Source organism: Euprymna scolopes, chromosome 2, assembly GCF_053919585.1.
Source record: "Euprymna scolopes isolate OS-2025 chromosome 2, ASM5391958v1, whole genome shotgun sequence".
Classification (NCBI taxonomy): domain Eukaryota; kingdom Metazoa; phylum Mollusca; class Cephalopoda; order Sepiida; family Sepiolidae; genus Euprymna; species Euprymna scolopes.
The window spans coordinates 113,744,433-113,766,698 of NC_136483.1; the positions used below are offsets into that span (position 1 = coordinate 113,744,433).

General features: G+C 34.7%; 1 protein-coding gene and 1 pseudogene across 1 annotated transcript in view; one reads left to right on the plus strand and one right to left on the minus strand.

Annotated features, from left to right (window-relative positions):
* Nucleotides 1-22,266, plus strand: part of LOC145294250 (uncharacterized) — a 616,471-nt gene that overhangs the window by 468,802 nt on the left and 125,403 nt on the right. The window lies entirely within an intron of this gene.
* On the minus strand, nt 8,702-8,818 carry LOC145241871 (5S ribosomal RNA; annotated as a pseudogene).

The following is a 22,266-nucleotide window of genomic DNA, read 5'->3' on the forward strand; positions in this document are numbered from 1 at the left end:
CGTGTGTCACGGTTTCCAGATTATAAATTATTCGATCGGGAGATCCTATTTATTAAAAAAGGGGGATAGAAAGCGGTAACGTACTATGAACACTAAATTAGTATATAGATATGTTAATTTAATGTTTTTAGTCTGTTATCACCTAATACTACCATTTTTAAATAAATACGATGTCCCAATACCCAAAGATGCAATGTCCAACAAAAATTCAAATAAAGTACATGATATCGCTTTTGGCTCGTACTTGAAACTAAAATATACCTTCTTGGTTTTCTGGATACGATCCAAGGGTCATATCTGTTATGTCTAAAGATGGTATAATGATATCATGGGGTTTCTGTTCACGCCGAGTGTTCATACAATGGGCATACGTCACAGACTCATATAAAGATATTGGAGATAAATCGTAATAACCAGATATATTCTGACACTACATTAACCAGATTACTTAGCTAAATACTTTTACAGTTTTAACAAAAGGGCTACAATAATATCGCAGGGTCTACATTCTCGCTGAACACCCACAGAATGCCCAGCGGCAATATATTACAAATGGAAGATGCCACAGTGGAATTTACACAGGTCTTGCTACTTTACATAAACAATACATCGTTCAATTAGAGGACCACACATCGGGAGCAGATAGTTATTTCACGCAAACACGCACTTGCGCACATGTGGGGTATCGCTAGTAAGAGATCAACAAACAACTCAATCAAAGTATTTTTATAAATACGTTGCGCGATTGCTGGTGGTATTCTCTTTTTCCTTGCTTTTCCCTGTGTGCCGTCCTCTTATATTATTACGTCGTCTATGGGCTGTGGATCAGCTGTTCAAACTCATACGTGGAACAATGGAAACTTGTTGCCGACTTTAAATGGGTTGATTGTGGAAAGAAGATGGTTTACGAATGGAGACACCAAAATTAATGCCTTATAAAAGAAACGCTAACCTTTGACCACTATCGCCTAATTTGTTGGGTGCACTGGGTCTATATCCGTTCGCTGCCAGGCCGTCCTGGCATGCAATGAATGAAAGATTTTCACTTCTTTTCGTTTGGTTAGTCATGACCCAATGTGAAAAATGAACGTTAGCTTAACGCATGTATTATTTGCATTACTAGGACTACTGACTACTAGGACTATCTTGAGTGTTATTGTCACAGCGGTTCGTCTGATAAAACTTCAGAGATTCAAACTTCAGGTGTATCTTGTGAAACTCAAAAATCTTTCAATCCTATATTTAATCTATGGAGACAGCACGCGTTCGTCATCAATGACTGCGCAGACATAAAGTCATTTGCAACTGTATTTTTTAAGAATCGCTCACACTAAGTATTGAAACTTGAACATCTAGACTTTCGACAATTATAGTACGAACTTTGGCGGACTTAAGATATTCTTGTTGCAGAAAAACGGCCTGTCCGTTGATATATATATATATACATTGTGTGTGTTTGTGCGTGTATTTGTGCGCATGTGTCGGAATATATGTGCCTCTGTATGTATGCACACATATGTGTGTGTAATATATATGCTTTGTATGTATGTATGTATATATATGTTTGTGTATGTATGTATGCATGTATATATATATATATATATATATATATATATATATATATGTCTATGTATGCATATATGTATATAAATAAATAAATAAATATATGTGTGTGTATGTAGACATAGACGAAGAGAGGGGGATTGATATAGACAGGAGTGAACAAGAGATGAAGTAGGAATGAGAACGAGAGTATTGAGAAAGAAAGACAGAGAAAGAGAGGGCAAGATTGAGAGTTGTCGGGTAATGAACATGTCATAATTCTATTGTTTTCCACCAGACATGAACTCCCCACATCCAATGAAAGAAAGATAGATAGAAAAGAGCCTGCCGATATAACAAAGAAGAAAATGTTGTTTTGGCTTATCCAAAAAAAAAAAAAAAAAAAAAAAAATACAATAAAATAAAAAATAAATAAACGCGCTATAAATATATATAAAAAAAAAGAGATTGTTTATTTCCCGCGATCCATTTGCAAAACAAGCAACTCGTGACAGGACAGCTGGAGGCTGGACGAACGAGTCAGAGAGAAAGGGCAAAATAGCGACCGAGAATATTTGTTGTTTGTCTACAATAAACATAACATCTACAGTAAGTAACTCGGTGCGCACAGATTACACATTTCAGTATATATATATATATATATATATATATATATATATATATATATATATATATATATATATATATATATATATATGCGTGAGTATGTTTCAAAAGTTCAGATTTTACATACGGCACTTGGTATTTCACAGGTCACCCATTAAGTACTAACCCTAAGGTCTGTCTTTCTTTTTCTCTCTTGCTCGCTCTCTCTCATTCCCTGTCTCTCAACACACACAAACACACACACACACACACACACACACACACACACACATATATATATATATATATATATATATATATATATATATATATATATACATACGTATAGATTAAACAAGTTCAACTGTATCAATGATATAAATTTAAAACATTTCTTTTGCAAAAGTGCTCAATGTTAGATAAAACATTTATATATATATATATATATATATATATATATATATATATATAATAATAATAATAATTACATGCACAAATGAAGTTAAATGTCAATATAATGTATCGTCGGAAATCGATCCTTTGTTTTGAATGTGTTATGCGAATTTATTCTCATTATCATTTCTGTGCTCAGACGAAGCATTAGAATGCTGAAACGTAATTGCATTTGTATAAGCAAGTTTAAATGTTTCCGCACACATACATACACATAAACGTATATGTGTGTACGTAATATGTGTGTATTAATTGTGTTTTAATTTATGATTAATTGCAATACTTTTTCGTTGATGTAAACGATAGCATATACTTCCATACATAAATACTAGGTACCGGCAAAATGAATGCCGATGCTCAAAATGTACAATAATTTTGATCCTCCCTTTACTTAAAAATTCACAAAAAATCAGGAAAGTTCCCAATTTTAACGTAATTTTCAGTATTTATCAAATGATGATCGCGGAATATAATGAACTAATGATTTTTATTTACATATTAGTGGAAATGTATTATTTTGTTTAAACAAAAAATACCTTTACTAAAGTTATGGGTTTCAGTAGTAAATAAAAAACGCAAGAATTTATTTTTGCTTCTTTTATAAAAAGCATCAAAATTTGTAACAATAAAAATAAAATAAAGTAATTTTTTCAGGAACATTACGAAAAAAACCCTTAAAATCCGTTTTAATGAATATAACTCGAAGAAAAATGAATTTCTCTAACTACCGATATTAGCATTGAATTAACCACGGTTTATTTAATATTTTCACACACAAAAGAATTAGAATAGCAAAAATATTTCTACTTTTTTTTTTAAATTACAGATTTCGCATAATTTTTATATGCAAGATTTGAATAATTTCCTTGCTCGCAAGTATGTGAAACTTTCAGCGTAACATAATTTTTATATAATCTCGAACAATAATTAAAAAAGAAATTAATTTAACAATAGGAACATAAAAAATAATTAAATTAAAAAATGATAAAAATTGATACAAACGTTCAGAATAGGAATGCATGGATGCACATTTGGGTGAAAAAAGAAGAAATCTGACACTCGTACCTCCTTTTACTATCATGACTTCATTTTGAAACAGCGTTTCGATCGACTGAAATTTTGGGCGTTTACAAACCTTTATTTTTTGCGTTTTTGGCGAACGGTAAATTACTTACGCTTTTAGGGCTAATTAAGTTATTTTTGCACAAACAAAATGTTTCTTTTTAATTTAATTCAATATCTTAGGACTTTACTAATTATCTCTAAAATAGACTCATAAATCTAATATTTATCTTTTAAAGTATTTTTACAATGAACTTATTTAAATTCAAAATTAGCTTAATTGGTTAGCTCGCCGTGAAAACATTTTTCATAACTTTTTTTTCACGTCTAATCTTTCAAATACAATCAAAAAGTAATCGGAAACCTACAAAAAAAAAACCTTTCAAAACTAGGTCCCCCTACTTTTGCCCGCCCATTTTTGCCCGTACCTAATAAATGCATTGTTCATACAGAACATAAACTCATTGTTCATACAAACAAAAATTCATGTTTATGTTATCCGTTGCTTTTCAAATTTACGATTTTTCAATACCAGTACAATAGTGCAATAGTTTCAAATTTCATTTTAAACCATGAAAAATCAAAAACAGTTACCTTTCTCGATTCTGCCTGTCTGTCTACTGCCTGTCTCTCTCTATACTTCTCTGTCTCTCCTTCTCTGTCTGTCTGTTTCTCTCTGTGTTTCTCGTTCTCTCTCTCTATGTATATACAATTTTCTACACTGAAGATTGCGTAAGCATGAAACACTAGTGTCTGTATGTGAAAATGATAAATATGGTTATCGCTTTCTTCAGCAAGAAGAACATAGTTGTGGGTTTAGACGGTTTTATTAAGAACAAAATTACAATAACAACGGGTACAGGAGAGTACGCAGTTTACGTTTTCTTGTTGTTTTTATTAAGCTCCGAACAACGTTAATGCTCCATACTAGTTCCTTGTAAATGCACTTGGTTCACTGCAGTTGCATTTTCAAGTGCCATTATCTATAACTACTCTCCAAGTAATTCACTTTCAGAAAACAGATATTCATATCTAGTCGTGACGGGATATCTCCCAAGAATATTAAAGAATTTTTTCTCTTCCCCCGTCGTCCGTCAACTACCACAAACAAGATATAAAATATAGCTTTCCCTATATGTCTATTGACAGCTCTTGTGTGAAGAGAAACACGATTCCTCACACGAAACAAAGAAGCAATTCCATAAATCTTTCAGTAGAAAACTCCGTAATTCCACTGTTGTATATATTGTCTTTGTTGCTTGTCGTTTGGCAATAAATAAGTAATCCCTCTCCCCCCTCTCTCTCTCTTTCTCTATCTCTCTCCAAACTAATTTATACACACAAGCACGCATATATATATATATATATATATATATATATATATGCACGCACGCACGCACACACACACACACATACACACACACACACACACACACACACACACACACACACACACACACACATATATATATATATATATTGTGTATATTTAGGCAGCATATTCTCCTTTAAGCATATGTTGTTAAACAGCACAGCATTTTCTTGTTTGACAATTTTCCGTTTTATTTTTTCCAGTTTTCGAATAATCCTTGTGTTATATGTAAAATGGTGTAAAAGTGTTCCGTCGTCTGCGAGCACTTTCGGCGTTTCCGCCATCGTCTGGCTGGTTATATAAAAAGTCGTTTTAAAATTACGTCGAATGATAAGGTCGTGTTTTAAAATTACATCGTACTATAAGATCGTTTTTGGCTTATGTGGGCTATTTATATACAAATTTATTGGGCAGTGTTTTTTTTTATACATTTTTTATATATATTTTTTATATATACATTAACAGAGGCATTTTAAAATATTTTTGCTGGATTCATAATTTATATTGTTTATTTTGGGTTGTCTCACTTTTATATACAATGCCTCCAACACCTTCAGTCTCCTAACGTTAGAGTCTGTTTGTAAAATTTTGGTATTTTCTACCATGATGTTTCTAAATTGAGAATGCTGGCAGCCATGTTTTTTTAAATGTTGCGCGATAGAGCTAGTATCGGAAAGATGAAGCGTTAGTCTACGGGACAACGTGTTGGTAGTATGACCAATGTAAGAGGAACAGTTAGAGATACACTCTCCTATTGGGCAATTAAATTGATAAATTACATTGTTCTTTTCCAACACTTTGTCCGCTTGCGAAATATTGTTATTAATTACGAGATTAGTCGTTTTCCGTTTTTTATAATAGATAATGAACTTCAACCCTCTACCGCTGTTGGGAGATACGTATCGTCGAATTATGTCTTTTAAGATATCTTTTATATATGATTTAAGATGTCTTTTATATATATAATACCAGTCCTTAGTCCAGTTTTAACCGAGCATTTGTTCGAAACATTAGCATGCCCAATATTGTGGCCATATAAATTCGTTTATATCAAGAAAAATATTCCTTGCTCTTTTTCTTTATTGAAAACTCTTAATATATATATATATATATATATATATATATATATATATATATATATATATATACACGCACGCATATATATTATTTAGAACTCTTAATAACATCATTAAATTGATTAGGTATCACTCTTGAATACTTATACTTTTAACCTGGTATATATACGCATATACATTATTATTATTATTACTATTATTATCATTATTATCATTATTATTATTATTATTATTATTATTATTATTATTATTATTATTAATTGCATTCCATAATATTCGAACATATCAATTATCATAAAGTTCTGTTTCGAGCTGAACAGTTTCAACATATAAACATAGGGTAACATGGACAAACATACATCAACCTTCAGCAGCAATACTTTTCATATATATATGATAAATAATTATATAACAAGTATGAGGTAATATGACTTGTAGAAAAACTATTTACTTGGTCTTCAAGGATTCAACATCACCAACCAATCTGTGTACGATCGTTTCCGACACAGTACCAATGTTGACTGAAATGAAGTCTCTACGTCAGCGTGGGGATCGGATATCACATCGGAAATTTAAAAATGTGCTCAAGAACAAAGTGATGATAGCCAATTTTTATATACAAAATGTTGTCTATAGACGAAAGAGAGGTAATTACAATTTAATAGTTAATTACAATTTAATATAGTGTTAATTACAATTTTATATAGTGTTAATTACGTTTGCATTAACAAATAGTTGCATTATGGTCATATCAAGGCAATTGAACATATTGCATGGATGAATGTGTATATTTAGGCAGCCATAATAAAATAATAGCACTCGACCAGTTGATCTAGGTGCTAGAGTCGTAAACTGTTGACTCGATGTTCGATCATGACTTAAGGCGGATACTATTTTGTTGCCACATCTGGGGGGGTACTGCTAGAAACAGCTTATCCCGCCTTGACAGCGTTCAAAATAAACTTCGTAGATTAGTGGGGGGGTGCCCTTTTCACGTCCCTGCAGCCTTTTTTCCTACAGAAGAGACGTTGCGAGCCTGTCTCTGTTTAATCGTTATTTTCATGGCAAGTGCTCGTCTGAGCTCCAATCTATGGTCCCTCCTTGCCAGTCTTTCACGAAAAACACTCGTCTAGCCAAAACTACTATCAAGAATTTCCCACACTCTTTATCTGTGCCTCAACCTAAAAGTAGATTCCACGAACAAAGTTTCTTTCTTAGAACTGCAGGCCTGTGGAACTCTCTTCCAATTGCCTGCTTTCCAGATTGTAATCTGATTGTCTTCAAGTCCAACGTAAACAAGAACCTTGATGAACCGTCCCCCTGAGTAATCCAATTTACAAAATTCCCACAACTTATGTTTACTACGCTATAATCACATTAACTAATGTATACCAATTAACCCTTATCCTCAAGTGGGTTCCGGGCCTTGATAAGTGGTGATTACTGTGTAAAAATAAAAGTCGCACTGAAGAACTATAAAATAATGAAAGCATAATTATATTTAATGTTTCTTCTTTATTTCAAGAGTTTTGCAAGATGACATCAGTTCTATTCAATGCGTTAAGGGAAGGCGAATCGTTTGTGAATATATAAGGAATATTGGATTTTTATTTTTCATTTTCTCAGAAATTTAAACATTATTTACATAACTTATATATGTGTGTGTACTCATATATGTATATGTATATATATACATACATGTAAACATGTATGTGTTTATATATGTGTATATATACGTGATATATATTGTTTATTTTTAAATATAATATATATATAAATATATATATATAAATATATATACATATATATATACACATATATATATATGAATTAAAATAGATACGACAGTATGACGTTAAAGGAAAGAGAAAAGAAAACCCTATAGCATTAGAAAAATATCAACGTTTCGTCCCAATTTTCTGCGGACTTCTTCATGATGATAAAATGATTGAAGAAAATTAAACTAAAACCTTGAGGAGCCGAAAGAATGTTGCGTCACGTTTCTTCGTGAAAAAACCGGAACTATTAAAAAGGATGAGGATGAAAAACGAGGAGTGTTGGTAGGGAGGAGGAAATCAACGAGCAATAGAAAATAAAAGTTAGAAAAGGAAGAAAAATATAGAAAACATAATAAAATGGGCGAAAAGAAATAGAAAAAAGAAAATTTCAATAGAAAAGATCGAAAACCAGAAAGATAATCCAACCAAAGTCATTGGAAAATTAACCCTGGTGTGATGACATGTCCTAAAGAGGTTCTTTTCCATTTTCCACACATGTTCGTTTTTTTTGACCTGATGCTTTTATAGAGTTATATGTAACTTTTATTTCTCATCTTCTTAATTTAATGTATATATATATATATATATATATATATATATATATATATATATATATATATATATATATATATTAAAGCTTGCCTTCAGTCTTGACAGACTATGGATATCCACTGTAAGAGTGTCTGCGCGTGCAATTATTTGGAAAGAATTGCGAAATCTCAAACCACGCCTCTCCTGGGTCGACATTGTTGAATACTAGTGGCAAGTGGAGGTTCAGAACAACTGAAGACAATGCCGAGATAAGCGGAAAGCACATACAGCGCCTAGAATTCCCAAATGGTCACCCATCTGGTACTAGCCAAGCTCAACGTTGCTTAACTTCGGTGATCTGACGAGAACCGGTGTGGCAACGTGATTATGCTGCACAGCAGATATACATATGTACACACACACACACGCACGCGCGCACACGCACGCGCGCACACACACACACACACACACACACACACATATATATATATATATATATATATATATATATATATATATATATATATATATAACCCCGGACCTTATGTATTTCAATACAGCGCCTTAATCCATGACGCTATGATGCCATAGACAATTTACTGTTTAGTTTCTATCGTTTATATATTTACGTGGATTTGGTTGTTGATATACATAAATAATATCTATATAGCCGTTTGTTTACAGATATGTGTGTGTGTGGGTGTTGTGTGTGAGTGTTTATACACATATACATATGTATATACCTTCCTGGAGCGTTTCACTTTACTTCAGTGGAAGTTCTTAGAAATCGAAACGGATCCTTCCTGGGACTAACACTTGGTCTCTATGGGAGATGCATAGATATCAGAATATTTCATTAGTTCTTCTTAAACTCTCAAACATAGATTTAGTAAAGCAGTTGGAAACATAATCTTCCCCTCTTCAAATGCCACTTTTAAAATATTAAAATATATTTCCTTTTGGTCTCTTGGTCCATCAGACTAGATATATGCTTGTCCTAGAATCCAGTAGGATTCTAGGGCAAGCATACATCTAGTCTAATGGAACATTCAACTCTATGCTGTAACAAGTTAACATCACACGGAGAAGGTACACCATTCCTTATAAAAGCCAGTGTTAGTTAGCTATACCGAGAAGATCTTCTTTGTGCTGCAAATACTATTTGATTTTGAATATGTATTCAGGCGTTACTTGTACCTATTTACTATGCCTCACCACGGGACAGAGTTAGACACCAGGGTCGTTTTTTTAACGCGGAGAAAAGGTACAAAAATAAAAATTGTCTCAGTCGTGAAGGATTTCTCCTCCACCGAAGAGAACAAGAAAATGAAGTGCAGCATCCGAAGAACAGATACTGCACTTTGATCTTGACCAAAAGGCCAAAGCAAAAAGTATTCTTATACCAAGTTGTTCCCTGTACAGAGAAACCTTGGACCTTAGAGAAAGTGTCCAGTGGACATTCAAATTCTCTCTAGTAATGATTCAAGTTCTCTCCAGTAGAAATTCAAGATACATATATATATATATATATATATATATATATATATATATATATAGTTTTTTCACAATTATATATATATATATATATATATATATATATGCCGACAGACAGAGACAGGGGAGTGAGAGAGAGAAGGAGAGAGAGAGAGAGAGAGAGAGAGGGGGGGATGGCGTGTGAGACATTTATATGGGAGAAATGATTTCGCAATACCGAAATTCATTTGCACAGTGGAAGGGGCGGGTATTCGTTACGTATTCACATAAAACTTGTCACGGGACTTGCACTCACATAGACGATTCAATATTGCCCGTGGGCAAGAAACGATTACGAAAGCCAACCCCACATTTCTATCGTCGGTGTTCATTTCACGGGGTCCCGGCAGTGGATAATGGCGGGTATGTGGAGCTTTGAACTTTTTATTCCGTTGTCTTAACTCTTCTCTCTTTTCTTTTCCTTGCAAATCCTCCATCTTCCGGGATGCCTGCCCGTCACGTGGCTGCGGTTAGTCATCGGGCGTGGTCAACTGTGAAGCACGGAAGGGGTGTAACAAACAAACAAAAAAATGAAAATGAAGTAAAATGCTATCTGCGCCATCATATTTCATTAAAAAATATGTTATGGATGCCACACACAAAGTTGAACGAGTGAAATTGAGTTGTGTAGGTGAAGGTGTAGATCGGCTGTCAAGTTTTGCGTTGAAAAGAAGCACCGGAAAAGAAGGGGACTAAAGTGTTAAGAAAAAACAAGATAGGGGGAAACACACATGCAAAACAACTATAATCAAACAATGGTATATATACATATATACATATATATATACATATATATATATGTGTATATACATGGATATATATATGTATATATATACATGGATATATATATGTGTGTGTGTGTGTGTGTGTGTGTGTGTGTGTGTGTGTGTGTGTGTGTGTGTGTGTGTGTGTGTGTATATATAAAAACAAATAATTAGTCAGCAAAAAATTATGGGCCAAACAAATTTTATACATTTTATTGCATTAAAAACTATATTGAATGAAAAAAAATTGAACAAGGAAACTTAAACGAGACTAATAACACAGAACAAGACATTTACTTTAATAAATGCTTAGGATGGAATCGCATTCCCTTTTGATTTCTTTAAAAAATCAATCTTTTTAGACATGCTCTCAACCAAAGTGGAACACTGTGAAGACGAGATGCTATTCCATTCACTTTGTACAGTTTTCCACAGTTCGTCATTATTCCAAAAAGTTCTTCCGGCCAATGCACAAGATATTATGGACGAAATATTCTCGATTGGGTTTAAATCGGGGCTTTTACCTGGCCAAAATATCACATCAATTGAGTTATTAGAAAAACATTTTTCTTTGACTTTAGCAGTGTGTGCAGGGGCATTATCGTGTTGAAAAATAGTGTTCTGGGATATTCCCACCTTCTGAATACTTAGTAACAGTTCTGTTTCTAACATTCGAATGTATTCCTTTGCATTGAGTGACTTTTCACATCTAATAAGTTCCCCAACTTCTGCTGCAGTAAAAGTTGCCCATATCATTATCTCTCCATTTCCGTGAGCAACTGTCGTTTTTATGCAAGTTGGCGAAAATCTTTCTCCAGTTCTTCGATTGCACCGTTCGGTAGCATTGGGAGCATCATTAACAAGTCAAAATCTTGATTCATCTAACCAGAAAACATTCTTGAACCGTCTGTATCTTTCTTGCCATAATACGAGAAAAATCTCTTTCTATCATTGATGTTCTTCTTAGATAAAAATGGCTTATTTGCACACCTTTTAGAGGAAAATCCCATTTTTTCATTCGTCTAGATATAGTATATCTAGAAAGAGAATTTCCAGCCCCTGTTTTGAATTCTTTGTTATGGTCAACATAAGTTTTCTTTCGATCCTTCAAAACAAGTTACTTTAAGCCTGTGGTCGTCAATCAAAGTTGTTGCTCTAGGGCGACCAACTTCAGATTTCCCTGTTACCAAGCGTTCGACTTCAAACCTTGGATAAATTAGCTTCACTGCAGAAAAAGATGTCTTCACATTTTCTTTTCTTAAAATATAAAAATATAGCTTGTATATCATTTTGGAATGCCTTAATCCTGTAATTCGTTTTTTATATTCTCGCCAAGATGCGATCTGACCATTTTTTAGGATTCTTTTTTTACTTATTATTATATACTATAATAATAATGATCTTTAAAATAGAAATTTTCAGTTAAAATTAACAAAAATTCATGGAAAAATATTGAAAAATCAATTTCTTCCTTCTTTCACTCTTTGTCCATTTTTTTGCTCATGAGCGTATATATATATATATATATATATATATATATATATATATATACATATATATATATATATATATTGGATGTGATAATGGCTACACATATGCAAACATGTTTCAGTGACCACCCTGCCAGGGAAAATCACCTCATCAGGCCAAGAAAACCCCTGGCTTTTGTACTAATTTTCTGGAATTTTAAAAGTTATTCTTGTTGTCAGCAACCTCGAAAATCTGTAACAGTTGTAATTTTAAAGGATTTTTTTTAGGATGGAAACGTACTGCACTTTTACTAGTATTTCAATCAGAGTCGTTTGTTTTTCTAGTTTTGCATATGAATTACAAAATATCTTATATTTCCCTCACATCTCTGGCTCTGATGGAGGGGAGACTAAAACTTGATGCTATAGTTTCAAATGCTCTGAAATAACAGCAAGGGGAGATTTGATTCTAAATATTTCTCAGGTGTTATATCTCACTTCTTTTGGAAATAGGGTACGATTGTGAATATCTCAAGTATCAAATACAAATAAGCCTTATACACTGAAATTTACTTTATGTATGAATGTATGTATGAAAACCAAAGAGAGGATATATAACATATGAGAAATACTTGGAATCGAGTCTCACTTGTCTACTATGTGCGCATATTTTTCCTTACTTGATTTGCAAACGTACTTCACTAGCTGCAGACGTTGAAAAATACGACCAATATAATAGTCAGTCTCACACTGACATTTAAATTTATATATAACTAAACTCTTTGGTCGTGTAAAAAGTACATATTTGCGGTTTTAATCGTCCTTTTTGGCACCTTTAATTTATCCCCATTGCTCTTTTTCTGTAAGTATATTATTTTAATGCTATCGATTTCTCGTGATGAGATGATAGCCGAAAGAGAGACTTTCACTTATTTTCAAAAAAAAAAAATCTGTCTATCTATCTATCTATCTATCTATCTATCTATCTATATATCTATCTATCTATCTATCTATCTATCTATCTATCTATCTATCTATATATATATATATATATATATATATATATATATATACACATATACATATATATATATACTCACAAAGAAAGAACTTTTCCTCTGTGTGTGGGGGGGGGTGTAAATGGGTTCATAACTGTGGGGCCGAGTTTTATGAAAGTTCGCACAAAATTGTTGGCAGAGTTCTTAGGTTATATATCGGAACGTCTCCGATAAGTAAGAGGACCAGTCAGTTAACCAAAGTTAGCCTAACATCGCACGTGAATTTGAGAAGTTTTATTTCCACACAAGCCGAAAGGTCCGACATAGAAAATTAACAGTGGGTTCTTTGACATGGCAGGGATCGTTTGAACTGAATGTTTCTATTTGAAGCACAATTTCAGCATGATACTTGGATTTTCCATTTAAACTTAAATTAAAGCCATTATCACCGCACACGCAGTGATACTAGACATACAAAATCAATATTATCTTCTTTGATATGAAGGGGTTGCGTTCGAAATGGGTTTTTTTCTGTTTAGAGCAGAATTGAAGCATGATACTTGATGTTTGCATGTTATATTTGAATTCAGGCAATTATGTATATAAAAAATAAGTCTATAAAATCAACATTATGCTCTCTACGGTGCAATGTTGACTACTAAGTCACCACGGGGAGGCATTTGATAGGAAAATGTTCGATTTCACCGACTTCGATGACAATAAAAATATGGGAGAATGAAACATTCGTTGAACATCAGTCGTTTTCGAGTACATAGCGAACGAACTCATTTGGGCTGGTGCATCTGCTACTAGTCTCTCCCTCCTTGATAAGGTTCAAAAGAGAGTCGCAAACCTGATAGGCCCTAAACTGGCATCTAAGCTTCAGCCTCTGTCCCATCGACGAAATGCTGTATCCCTCTGCCCTTTCTACGAGTATTTTAGTGGTGAATGCTCTGACGAACTGTAATCACTTGTGCCCTCACAACGAACCCGACAGGCTGCAAAATCCCACCCCCACGCTGTAAAGATCTCTAGATGTAAAAAAATTTTCTACTCCAATAGTTTCTTCCCCAGAACCGCTAGACTTTGTAATTCCATTCCAGGTCCCTGCTTCCCCAACAGTACTGACGTGCAGGAGTTCAAGTGTAACGTGAACCGACATCTTGCGGCCCAAATCCCTACATAGTACCCCAGTACTTGTTGCCCCTGATAGTAGCTCCCCTAACCAAAGTGGCAATTTGCCTTGTTTGGGGTGAAAATGTAATAAAAGAAAAAAAAAAAAAAAAAGATGCACGCATACACAGACAAATTTTCTTTTATATAATCTTCTCTATATAAATAAAATGAACTCATTTTCCCGTCAGATTTTGCCATTAATAGGATTAAAAATCAAGATATTTCATGCAAATATAATATGCACAAACGGCAGAACAATATCTGAGGTGTGTTATAAGTTTATTATTTCTCAAATTCCTCGATAATCTTAGATTTCTATACTTTTTCTGCTGAGAAGCCACGGCCAAAATCGGTTAAGATCAATGGAAGTGGTAAAATATTTTCTCTCTAATAAATTCCTCCTCCCCCTGCCACCACTTAACACCGTTTGGGGATCGTTCACAAGGAACAGTTGAGAAGAGAACACCGGTTTGGCTTCGTAGTTCTTTCATGTGAAGTTATTTAAAATCACTAAACTAAGCTGCAGTGCTCTGTGGTGTAGTGGTTAGCGTGCTGGACAATTCACATTATATTTTCACGTTCGCGCCGACCTACCGTAGTCGTTTTTTTTTTGTTTTTTTTTTTCCTAAACAACTGGAATGGACTTTTCTTGGTGGCCGAACTGTTAACGTTGCAGATGTTTTTTTGTTTTTTTTCACACTTTATTTTCCTACTTTTACTCATGACTCCGGGTTTGATCCTTCCTACTTACCTACCATAACATTTTTAAACCCCCCCCGTCCCGGAAACAAACACTCGGGCAACGCCGGGTACCCCCGCTAGTAGTATATATATATATATATATATATATATATATATATATACATATATGCATATATATATACATATATGCATATATATATATATATATATATATAAATATATATATATATATATATAAATATATATATATACATATATGCATATATATATATATATACATCGTGACCCACTTAAAAGTAGCCCAATCTCTTTCATCTTTCTCTTTACGACCAACTGATAGCACAAGACATAATGCAATTCTTTTTCCAACAAGATGGCGCTACGTGCCACACGTCTCACAGATCGCTAGCACGAGTTCATGAGATGTTTACGGAAAATAGAACAATAAGCAAAGGCTTATGGCCACCAAGTTCCCCCGACTTGTCCTCATTTGATTCTTATCTTTGGGGTACTTTAAAACAAAATTTTATGCAAATAATCCTCACAATCTAGACCAACTAAAGCAGAACCAACGGTATCAGAAGAATCACCAGAGAAGCAGTATTTGCAAACGTTGTTAAACGTGCCCAGAAATGTATGGATGTCACCGGCAGCACTTCCAGCATCTTTTGTAGCATTACAGATAATTTAAACAATAAAAGAATGTTTCTCCCCTCTACTGCATTTTCTGTGCTTCTTTTATGTGGGTCATCCTATATATATATATATATATATATATATATATATATATATATATAGAGAGAGAGAGAGAGAGAGAGAGAGAGAGAGAGAGAGAGAGAGGGGGGGGGAATACACTAGCAAAAGTGTACACGTGATCTCACCAAAATAATCTATGTAAGTTTTTTAATGCTACAACTCTGCAAATCTATCAAAAATTATTGCTATACAAATCTTCACTCCTAAACACTACCATTGGACACATTGGACTATTTTGAATTTGGGAGCATGCCCACAGAAACATTTTAAGTAAGGAGTTGGGTTGCGAGATGTCTATTTACATTACATTTAAATTTCTGCATATCAATTCAGTCAATTTAGCTGGCAACAATAAGGCAATTCCTAAGTCTTTCAGTTCCAGCGTGAGACGAAAAAAAAACTATGAGAGCGGCAGTAAGGCGTGGGATTCAGCTGCTTCTCCCTTTAGAGTTTTTCTCTATTTACGTCAATGGGGGGCACCAGTGTTGAGAGTTCATCGAAGCACATTCCATTAAAGTGCTTGTAAAACAAACATAGAGATGCAACATTACGGCGAATGGGCAGGGGTTGGAACTTGGTTGACAATGCGAGGCCTATTAGATTGGAGACCCTTTTTCTAGTCTATGTCCAGTAGAGAGATACCCGACGCACAAGGAGTAAATCAACTACTTCTTTTTATCTTGAAACACACTCATTTAATTTTATACAATTAAGCCTCTGCATTTCATTTATTAGCAAGTGCCGTGTACGTCATATAGGGCCAGCAGTAAACACGTGAAAAAAGGTACCGGATTAAATCTGCCCGGTGTTTTATTCTTCCATTCTGTTTTCTCTTGTATCCGTTACAGCCAATTAGATGGTCACGGGCGATAAATATGAGCGCCGGCAGTGTGTACAGAGAGTGGATACCGGTCTTTAATTGATGCCGTAGTGACACGGAAGTGCTTAATGATTCGATCACCCGAGCGTGAATCGTAACGGAAAGATATCAATGAGATTACAAACAAGGTGTGAGTGAGGCTGTGTGGAGGAATGGACGCCATTGTCCATTTGATGGTCGCGATAGAAAATCGTTACGTTCGCTGTTTTCTAACAGACTGTATCAGGCTTTCACAAAATCTATCTACCTCCATTTTTATTTCCTCTCTCTCTCCCTCCCTCTCTCTCTCTCTCTCTATATATATATATATATATGTCTATTTCTTTATCTGTCTATATATTTTTTATCTATTTATATTCTTTTTTGTTTCATTTTACTTCAGTCGAAGCTCTTAGAAATCAAGGGGCCCACGACCTGGGGCTAATACTTGAAATCTATATGAAATACATAGATAGTCGAATGTTCCATGAAAGTTTTTTATCTCTGAAACACTGAGCTAGTAAAGAAATTAAGAACATAATTGTCCTCTCCCCATTGACCATTTTTATATGTTGTAGTATATCTTTCGCTTTGGTCTCTTGATCTTACTGGGTTCCAGGAATAGAATTTATCTAGTCTGGTGGAGTATCCAGCTTATGTTATTACTTGGAGAAAGTGCACCATTCCTCGTAAAAGCTAATGTGAGTTAGTCATAGAGAGAAGATTTTATTTAGGTATATATATATATATATATATATATATATATATACATATATATATACATATTTTTTTTTTTTTTTTTTACAAAGGCATCACCACATTATCAAGGCCCAGAGGCCACTCAAGGATAAGGGTTAAAGAGTGTACAGTAGAAGTTGGTCAATATAGTAATCATTAGTAATGAAAATTTGGTAAATTTAATAACTTATATGGAACGGCTCATCAAGAACTTATTTACCTTAGACTTGAACACAACCATATTGTAGTCAGCTGGAAAGCAGGAAAACGGAAGACAATTCCACAGGCGTGCAGTTCTAAGAAAAAAGCTTTGTTCATGGAATCTATGTTTAGGTTTAGGCACAGATAAAGAGTGGGGGAAATTATTGATAGTGTTTACAGCTAGACGAGTGTTTCTTGTGAAAGTTTGGCGAGGGGGGACCATAGATTGGAGCTCAGTTGAACACTTTCCATGAAAATAACGATACATCAGAGACAAACTCGCAACATCTCTTCTGTGAGATAGAGGTTGCAAGGAGGAGAAAAGGACATCTCCTACGAGGCTACGAAGTCTATTTTGAACTCTATCAAGGCAGGACAAGTCCTTTCTAGCAGCTCCTGCCCAGATGTGGCAACAGTATTCCATCCTTGGACGTACCTGGCTCTTATATAGGTAGAGAATAGCATCAGCAGTGAGATATCTACTGGATCGATAGAAAGATCCCACCATTTTTCCAGCGGCCTTGGCAACAGATTTGATATACGTGTTCCATTTAAGATCAGGAGTAATGGTCAAGCCCAGAAGCTTGTCAAAACTTGAGGCCTCCTGAAGACGAGAGCCATTCATTTCAATTGATGACAAATGTGGATTAAAATGTTGATGATGTAAAGAGAGAAGCTTGGTTTTAGATGCATTAAAAGTAACCAGCCACTCCTTTCCCCATTGTACTACATGCTCAAGATCAGAGGAGAGAGAATTAGAGAGTACTTGCTCGTTTACTGTCTTAGATGTGGTACCATAAATGGTAGTGTCGTCAGCATAAATGTCTACAAATGATGTAAGGATATGATTTGGAAGATCATTAATGTAGATCAGGAAAAGAGTTGGGCCCAGGATGGATCCCTGAGGGACACCGGCATTAATACTGAGAGCTTCTGATTTTTGCCCATCAACTACTACTCTTATGAACCTATCAGAAAGAAATGATTTAATAATTGAGAAGACTTTTCCAGCTATACCATAGCTAGCGATCTTATGAAGTAAACCTTTATGCCATACCCTATCAAAGGCTTTAGATATGTCAAGAGCAATTGCCCTAGAAAGATTGCCACCGTCGAGAGATTTGCAAATCCTATGCGATATAACTGTAAGGACATCTGCTGTAGATCTAGCAGAACGGAAACCATATTGAGTGTCACTAAGAAGGTTATTTTTGTTGAGATGTTTGATTACTTCTGTATTTAACACAGATTCTAGCAACTTACTCATGACGCACAGGAGACTTATTGGCCTGTACTGAGAGGGGGATGAGCGATCACCTGAATTCTTAAATACAGGGCATACTGATGAGATTTTCCAGGGAGATGGGAAACTATTCTCCTTAAGACAACGTTTAAACAGTTTTGTAAGTATGGGCGCTAGTTCAGGTTGAAGTTTTTTGAGTACTATAATTGGAATACCATCAGGGCCAGTTGCTTTACTGGAATCAAGGTTTTTGATTAGCTTGGCAACATCACGTACAGATATACGTATATCACATAGCGTGTTTTCTGATACAGGAGGAAATATTGGGGGTTGGCGGTCTTGGTCGCAAAGGGTAGAATTAGCTGCAAAGTTCTTGACAAAGAGTTTGGCTTTGTCTGATGCTGACGAGATTACCTCAGGTCCATTGATAATAGTTGGGATGGAGCACACGCTTCTGTTCAGGATTCTGTTTGCTATTTGCCAAAACTGGTGGGAACCAAGCCGCTGCTCAGCTACTTTGGACTTAACAGATTGAGCATACAACTCTCTTGCGTTCCTTATTACTTTCTTACAATGGTTGCTGGCAGTCCTGAAAACGGCTTTAGTTTCCATACATCTATTACGTTTGAAGCAGTGGAAAAAGTGATTTCTGTGCGCAATGGCAGCAGCACATTCTGGAGAGAACCATGGCTGGCTGTTAGGTTTTTGCTGAAACTTTTTAGAGGGTATGAAATGGTCAATACCTACAATTAACCATTCAGTTAGGTCTAATACTATAGAGGACACATCCTTTTTAAACATGGAATGCAGAGGTAGATCAGATATAAATGTACGGAAGCTATCCCAGTCAGCCTTAGTGTATCGATATACTGTACGATGAAGTGGTACGTCTGGGGACTTATTACATTTCATTTTTATCTTAATTGATACAACAGAGTGGTCGGAAGATCCAAGAGGCGACAGAACAGAAACTGAACATAGTTCAGGGCAAGTTGTGAGAAAAAGGTCTAGTAGGCTCGCATACTGGCCGTCATTATCGGGCACACGGGTAGGTTCCTGAACAATCTGAGTGAGGTCATAGGCAATGGAGAAATCATGACAGAACCTCCCCTCATCATCGGTCTTGTTTGAGTGGGTCAACCATTCGACGTTGTGAACATTGAAGTCTCCACATACGTGAATGTTAGCTGAAGGATAAGTAGAAAGGACTTGGTCAATTTTCTCAGATATGCTTTGAAAGATAGTAACTCCGCTGTTGTGGGGGCGATAGAGAGTAAATATAAATGCAGTAGTGTGAGCTAAAGCAACCCGGAAGCACATATAGGGTAAGTTAGGATCTTCCCTGGAGATGTCCCTCCCACATGGAAAGCTATCTTTAATATAGGCACATATTCCATGCCCATGGCGATCTTGGGGGTCAGATTTAGAAGTTAAGTTAGAGTATCCTGTAATTGCAAACTCATCTAGGGAAATAGCCTGTCCAATGCCAGTTTCACTTAAAAATAAAAGGTCTGGTTTAGTCTCCTGTAATTGGGTTTCAACCTCTGGAAGGTTAGAACGTAGACCCCTGATGTTGGAGAAGGAGACATGGTAGTAGGGGTCTACGTTGGAAGTTGGAGAACCGGGTTTAATCGTGTATTTTTTCTTGAAACTTGTCATGATGAAATTTTGGAATTTGTGGACTAGGTCGACAGATTTACTTAGAGCAGGACAGAGAGGGGAAACTAAGAGAGAAAAAGAAACGAAGAATTTTTTTTTTTTTTTTGTACCACATGATAAGGTAAAGCCGTAACAATTACCCACTAGTATGGCATCGAGAGGCCCCACCAGAAGCTACTGCATGGTCCAGATTCCATTCACCAAATGGCAATACAGCAGCCCCAGTACTTTGCACCTGCTGATAGGACAGCCTCCTTAGTGGTTAATCCAAGGTTCGGGTCCCTGACTATCAGGCGGATAACGTCAGCCCAGACAAAACGTTTACCTCCAGCACCCTTACTAGTGACATGGCTACAAGGATAGACATAGAAACAGAAAATTTCCACCAACTCTGCCAACTGTTCGCGCAAAAATACTGCCAACCTAGAAAACAGCTTATTCTTCTCCCTTTGTCAGAAAAATCACTCATTTAAAAAATGAGGACTGAGGGACAAATAAGAAGAAGCGAGAGTAACAGGAGCTGCCGATAACGCATCCACAATGCGTTTTCTACTCTCCATTAAAAAAATAAATAAATAAAAAAATAAATAAATAAATAAAAAATAACTAATAAGTATTGTACTTAATAAAAGTCCAACGGACCTGTTTAAGGGAAAGTATGGTGATAGATTCCCCTCCCACGAACTAAAAATGAGTACAATTAGGTAATCTATTTTTGCAATCAACTCGGTAGATAAATAAACATTTATGGACGAGAAAAAAAAAAAAAAAAAAAAAAAAAAAGAAGCTAGCATTTAATACAACAGAAATACATAAATTAAATACTGAAATAAAATGTAGTTATTAATATTTGAATCTTAAAATAAAAAGTGCGAATTAGTAGAGAAAAAAATCACTTATCACAACAACGCATTCCGTCTCCAAACTAGTGAAGAATTTAACTTTTAATAGCGTTCAGAAGATTTTTTTTTTTTTTTTTTTAAATTAACCGTTAAGAGAAAGCGTGATTTTATTCTGAACTTTAACTAATCACGTTTTAAGCAACTTATGATATAAAACAAAATCGGATGGGGGGGGGTTCTTCCGAAGCTAGTTGGTGACGTTATAAGTAATTGCGAGATAAGATGGGAGCCAGAAATTAGGGGTGGGGGACTGAAAATGATAATATAATGGATTGATTATACAATATTTAAGATCAACTTGGTAGATAAACATTTATGGACGAGAAAAAAAAAAAAAAAAAAAAAAAAAAAAAAAAAAAAGCTAGCATTTAATACAACAGAAATACATAAATTAAATACTGAAATACAATGTAGTTATTAATATTTGAATCTTAAAATAAAAAGTGCGAATTAGTAGAGAAAAAAATCACTTATCACAACAACGCATTCCGTCTCCAAACTAGTGAAGAATTTAACTTTTAATAGCGTTCAGAAGATTTTTTTTTTTTTTTTTTAAATTAACCGTTAAGAGAAAGCGTGATTTTATTCTGAACTTTAACTAATCACGTTTTAAGCAACTTATGATATAAAACAAAATCGGATGGGGGGGGGGTTCTTCCGAAGCTAGTTGGTGACGTTATAAGTAATTGCGAGATAAGATGGGAGCCAGAAATTAGGGGTGGGGGACTGAAAATGATAATATAATGGATTGATTATACAATATTTAAGATCAACTTGGTAGATAAACATTTATGGACGAGAAAAAAAAAAAAAAAAAAAAAAAAAAAAAAAAGCTAGCATTTAATA